The sequence below is a fragment of the Prunus avium genome, chromosome 8 (genome assembly GCF_965620075.1).
Source record: "Prunus avium chromosome 8, drPruAviu1.hap1.1, whole genome shotgun sequence".
Classification (NCBI taxonomy): domain Eukaryota; kingdom Viridiplantae; phylum Streptophyta; class Magnoliopsida; order Rosales; family Rosaceae; genus Prunus; species Prunus avium.
Window position 1 is genome coordinate 6,712,265 of NC_142291.1, and position 6,600 is coordinate 6,718,864.

Here is a 6,600-nt window from a genome sequence, read left to right on the forward strand (position 1 = left end):
ATCCCTAATTAAGGCAAGAATCAAATAAATCCCCAAATAAATCAGGTAACTCCCAATTAAATCAAGTTGTTTGTGCCTGATAAGATCACGGCCATGAGCTGGCCGATGGAGCCCTTTCTCTCAGCCCTGGCACTTGTTCGCAGAGGCTGAAACGCAGCGTTTCACCAGGGAATTTCGCCTTCCTTAAAAATAAAAGAAGAAATGCTAAGGCATGATCATCTCGGCCTCAAGCGTAGGCCGAGGCCGAGGCCGAACAAAATTGCGGCCAAGGCATTAAAAGCAAATCATCACGTGACAGCAGGGTCCCAGGCTTCATTTAATGAAGTAGTGCCTGTTTAATGCAGCGAACCCATTGGCCACAAAGTAGCATTTAATGCATGAGGAAAGGTGGGAAGTGACTGAAGTCAGGATTTGGTGATGAAGATTAGAGTGATTAGACGTGGACATTCTCACAAGAATTCTGACAGCTTGAGATGTTGGTTCACCAGCTATCCAGGCCATAAATGCGTCTCCACGGCCAGAGGTTCAGAACCCACGATCGAGAGCGGCGGCCGAGATTCACCGGGATTTCTGGAGTCTCACCACCATACTTCACGATCCCAAATGTCGATTGGACTGCCCACTTGCGCTAATCAGACTCCACTATGCGTAAATTCAGCCTCGATTACTCATCCAGGGACTCTTCCTATAAATACAAGACTCGAGCTACATTCAAAAGGTTCAACACCAAAACAAGCCTCCCACGGAGCAACTTATTTTTTCCTGTAATGCACTTTCAATATCTTTACTTGCTTTCCTAGGAGTAGTGTTAGATTGTAAGCAGAATCCATTCATCAATATATTATACGACCCTTGATTTTCAAGGCGCCGGAGCACCATCCTTGTTGTTCGTTCACTCACCCCATATATCACACGACCGTCGCTCCCTGAGCAGCGCGCCGGAGCACCGCCCAAAATCCACCACCAACACCATCACTCGACGGCCTTGTAGTTCAGGCCGTGAACCTAACAGCCGAGACCAGTTCCTCTCTCGGCTACAATCATTTGACTAGGAAGACGGATCAAACAGGCGCACCATTCATCCATCCAACACTTATCGAAACATCAACGCACGGTAAACCGTGCTGGCACGCCCGCGCACAACCGCACCGCTCCCAAAAGCAGGAAACCCCGTGTTAACGCACATCCCCTCGGCCCGGAACTCCAGGCCGTGAGATGCTAAGGAGATTTCATATGGAACAGTCTAAGAAAAGTTTACTTCCAGTACGACATGGACTTCACTTTTCTAAGAGCATGTGTCCAAAAACTCATTATGAGATACAACAGATGAGTAAAATCTCTTATGCATATGCAATAGGGATTCTCATATATGTCATAGCATGTACAAGACATGATATTGGTTATACGAGTATAACTAGAAGATATAAATCAAGCCCATGATTAGATCAATTGGGAGCAGTCAAGTATGTTCTTAAATACTTAAGAAGGACTAAGGACATGTTCCTCATCTGGGAGGAACATCAGAGTAGCAAGTGGAAGCATTTACTGATTCGGATAATATATCTATTATCAATAATTGCAAATCCACCTAAGGGTACTTTTTCATTTTGAATGGACACGTAGTTGTTGGAGAACAACTAAAGTTGATTACATTGTCGCTTTAGAAGCTACAATAAAATCTGTTTGGATAAAAGGTTCATTACCGAACTAAATGTGGTTCTAACCATAATGTCATAAGTACCTTTACTGTGTAATGACAATGGGGCGATAGCTCAAGCCAAGGAACCTAGGTCTCATCAGAGATCCAAACACATAGAAAAATGTTACCATTAGATGGGGCATCTGCAAACAATGTAGCAGATCCACGCACTAAGCCTATGTCACAGTCACAACTGGATAGACATACAGAGATAATGGGTATGAGATACATGGCTATATGGCTCTAGTGCAAGTGGGAGATTGTTAGAAATGTGCCCTAAGAGCCAATACATTTGATGTGATCTCCTTAGAATACATTTCATATATGATATATAAAGGGCAAACTTAATTTGTTATCTTTTACATCGTCTAAAGAAACAAATGTCCAGGGTATGCTAAATAAGAGATAAAGTAATCTAAAGAAGATTAGATTCATGAGACCTTTAATCTCTAATTGTAGTATCCCAAAATGTTCCTAATCATAGGTTATCAAATGGGCATTGATAAACCGTCAAGATTAGCACATATTATGTATGCTCAATTGGGAGGATGGTTAGTCTCAAACCATTTGTGTAGTTGACACTAATACAAGTATGTGGGTGCTCATTAGTAAATGAGTACACTGAACGCGATCAACCGTAGTTCTCATATGGAGTATTTATCTACATGTCAAATGAGAACTCATAGTTGCAATAATGCAAATTAGTCCTTAGACCTGAGGCATCATGGTTGTCTTGTGATGCGTTATTGATCTTTGATAGCTCTTAAAGGCAAGCCGTAAAAGATTTGTCTTAAGTGTTGTTGGGATCTCTTAATTCATCATAGGGGCATGTGAATGTACACTAAGGAATCTCTACTTTCGATAAAGAAGGAGAATGTTTCAAGATGTGATTCAGTAAATCTTTGGCCAAAGTATTTTGAGCTTGATTTAGAAAGTTGTTCTTAATCATGTTCTTTTGAATCACATGAGGTTATAAATCATATTAGGGGTTTGACATAAACAATCTGTACCCTAATAATATGATTTGAAACATTGTATAAGAGAAGGACCGTATTGCATTGCAATTCCAACTGAATAGGTTCTTCATCTATTCTGGTTAGCTTGGGTAGCCTTGATATATTGCTAGATGTCACTCTTGGCTTGTGGAAGTCCTGGGATTGATTGTGATCGATCCAAATAAAGGAATAATTAAAAAGGGGTTTTAATTCCAGTTGGTTAGAAAGAGTTCTAATATTTTCCCACTGCCTTGCTAATTAGAACCTAATGGATCGCACACCTTAAATGGTTAACTTTGAGTAATACAAATGAGAATGAGGAAATCAATTTGATTGATTTGATGTGGATGATTTACTACGTGTAAAAATGTATTTGGGCCTCTTTAATAGTTAACGGGAAGCCCAAATGGTTGTGTATCAAGCCCAAGGGCTTAAGACAACTAAATATTATGTTTAAGTGTCATAAGGCCCAATTTTGGAAGCCCAATGGGGTTTGGCCGAAAATGCTTAAGTGAATGTGTATGGAAATTGTTTCCATAAGCTCATTAACACAAAAACACAATCCAACATCAACCAAAATGGGTTTGGAAGATCAAAGAGAGATAAAAGAGAGTTTTCAAGAGTGAAACACTTTCATCTTTCAAAGTGGTTTAGATTGAAACCAATCTTGAGAATCTTGCACTAGCATCCATGTATTCTCAAGATACTTATTCTCATCTCAAGGTTCCATTGGTGTGGAGACTTAGAGGCCATATACTTTTGTGGCTCACATGGAGGAGAAAGATCAAGGAGCAAAGATCAAAGATCAAGGAGGAGATCAACAAAGAGGAAATCATCAAGAGAAGACCAAACACAAATTGGTTCATATAATTGCTTCAAGGGTAATTAGATCTTATCCTTTCTCTTGAATTTTCATTTATGAAAAACATATCAATGTTCATGGCTTAAGATACTTGGAAGAAGTTTTGTTTTTGGATTTAAACAACCACCTTAGACTTCCGCTGCGATTAATTTGATTAAATGCATGTTTAATATTCAAATGAACTTCGGAAAAATGTTTTGAGAATCCTACAGATACTTGGTTTAAAATGAAAAAGGTTTAGCTCAACTTGTATACAAAATGAATCCGCCATTTAGAATGTTTTTGTTGTATAGGTTTTGGCTAAAGTTCAGTTCCTAACCATTAGATGCATGTTTCCTTCAGAACTAGCAACACAGTCCCTTTCCATTTTTGACAATATCTAAAAACCAATTAATTTCCCTAGGATCTCTCTATTTATCTTAAGAGCCGGTGCTCAAATACCAATTATAACTGGTACTTTGGTAAAGAGGGTAAACTAAAACCCTCAATGAATAGAAACACACACACAGGAGACAAACAACAAACATTCTTAACCAATATGAGACTTAGATAATCCTTAGTGACAAAGCTATGAATGCAAACTAACCAAACCAAGCACATTCAAACGCAATACTCATACCCTTGCAAATCTAAAAGAAAGCTACGTGACAACGTATGCAGTCAGAAGGACCCGTCAATCTAGGCATCCCCTGTGCTAGCAACAACTAGAGTGATAGGTGTGTGGACATTCATCAACATTTCATATATAATGCATACAATATGACTAGACATATAAACCAGAGAGTCACACAAAAAATGTTTACCCAGAAACCCACCACTAGGAAAAACTGAGGGTCATCGATTTGACCAGGCAATCCACTAACAAGAAGAAATAGTTACAGAGATCAATAGATACAGCTCAAGATTCCTAGTTCTATAAAGAAGTAGATATACCTCTTTAAGCTATCTTCTTCTTCTCACCAACGTTGCATGCAGCTAGTCTATCATGACAATGGCAGCTTCAGCCTTCAACTTAATCATCAAATGGTACCAGCAACATAGCACTATCCAATCAAATGCAATGATGATAATATAGATTTAAGAAAGGATCAAGAGCTATAGATGTCAACAATGTAATGGCTATCAGATAAGACAATGAATATTTTTTGGACAGAGGTGTAAAGGCTGGCAGAAAACGGTAAAAATTGTACCATCCTCATGACAGGTCATTCAAGTGGACCAGCAGCACAGAATGAAATGCAATGCATGATTTTACCTTTATTGAGTAATGCCAAAATCACTTTGTTGAGGAGAAGACAATGCCTTTGTTGTGGAGTAGACAATCGCTTTATGTGAGGACCATTTTAGACCAACAACTTAAGACTAATCCTAATCCTCTTTGAGCAGTTTATTACAAGACGTTAATGGTGTCAAGGAAAGCTAAAAACTAATTAATATTAAAACCTTACAAACTTTCCCTTTTTGGCTTTCCTTGACCAAAAACCATTTTAACACAACCTATGAGCAACTAACCCAACCATTAAGGTAAACACCACAAAAACCTGTAAGACAAACACAATCTTGATAAACATCAAGTGTAGATAGTTCATAGGGTGGGTTAAAAAAAAATCTCCCCCATTTTTTGACAAGAGGTAGCCAAAAAGAGAAAGCAAACGAAAAGAGAATACATAAAACAAGGATAAGCACAATACAAGAAAGAGGGGTTTAAGTATAGACCCAACAAAATAACTAAACATCTCCATACAAAAGAAGGTACTCCCCCATAACCAAGCATAAATGAAGTCCCCATTTTAAAACACAAAATATTCCCTACGAGTTACATTATAATGACTAGAGAAATTATGAGAGCTCTGTAGAGCCAGTAGAATCTTCGAAGCAGAGGGGAGAGGCCATTGGAAGATCATTATGAAGCAAACCCTTTAAGTATTGAATCTTACGCTCACAATGCAGAATTTTCTTTTGTATGATAGAAGACAAGGAGGAGGAATAACCCTGAATCTGAACTAATGAGTGAGAGGATAGTTTGTCACTTAAAGAAATAAAGAAGCGAGAGTAGCGAACAGGGGCATCATTCCAGATATCAGTACCAAGAACAGGAACATAGTTGAGTGCACACAGTGAGGTGATGAGAGAAGGAAATATCAGAGAGCCCATGTGAGCCTTGCCATGACTACGAGATTTGGAGCAGATGGCATGGAATATGATTTCACTAAGAGGAACATGATCCTTATTGATGAGAGACAACATTAACTGATAGCCAAACAAGGTGGGATTGGAATTGTTTGCAGTAGGCAGTATGTTATGGTGAACAAAATCCCAGAGAAACTTATACATTGGCTTTAAGTAGGACTTAAGGGGAAGACCTTTAGCAGTTAACGACAGAAATGGATCCACATAGGCGATAGACCTAAACTAAGTTGGTGTATTTAGAGGCAGCCAAGACAAAATCATCAAAGCTAACGTTAGGATAGGGCAAAAACTCTAGGAACCTATCAAGGACAGAAGGGTTAACCAACACCATGACATGACGAACAGAGACACGATATTTCATGTCTGCAGGAATGCAAGGGAAATTTGAGTAAAACCCATGCACCACAGAAGCATTAAAACGACAAGAGATGGAATTGAGTTTGTGCAACTTGTAATGTGTGAACAGAGTATCAGCACATGACTTGTCACTTAAATAGAGACCATCCATAATGTACCTGCGTTCTGGAACAAATTGGCACTTGGACACTAAGGAGTAAAACTCAGAAGCCTTGGGAGAGGTGAACTTAGACAAGCCTTTAATGGTGACCGAAGGATCAGAAGCCATTTGGGAGGAAGATGTCTTTTTGGTAGAGGAGCGAAGCCTAGACGACACAGACATGGTGGGAAGCTCAGATCTTAAGATTTGAGATGAAACGGCGCTCTGAAACAAAACCTAGATTCCCAGCAGAAATGACAAAATGGGCAGATGGAAACTTAAATACCCGCTTTGACAGAGAAGACGTGAGGGGAAGGGACACGTGTGCGACACAAGTATCGTGAACAAAAAGAAAATG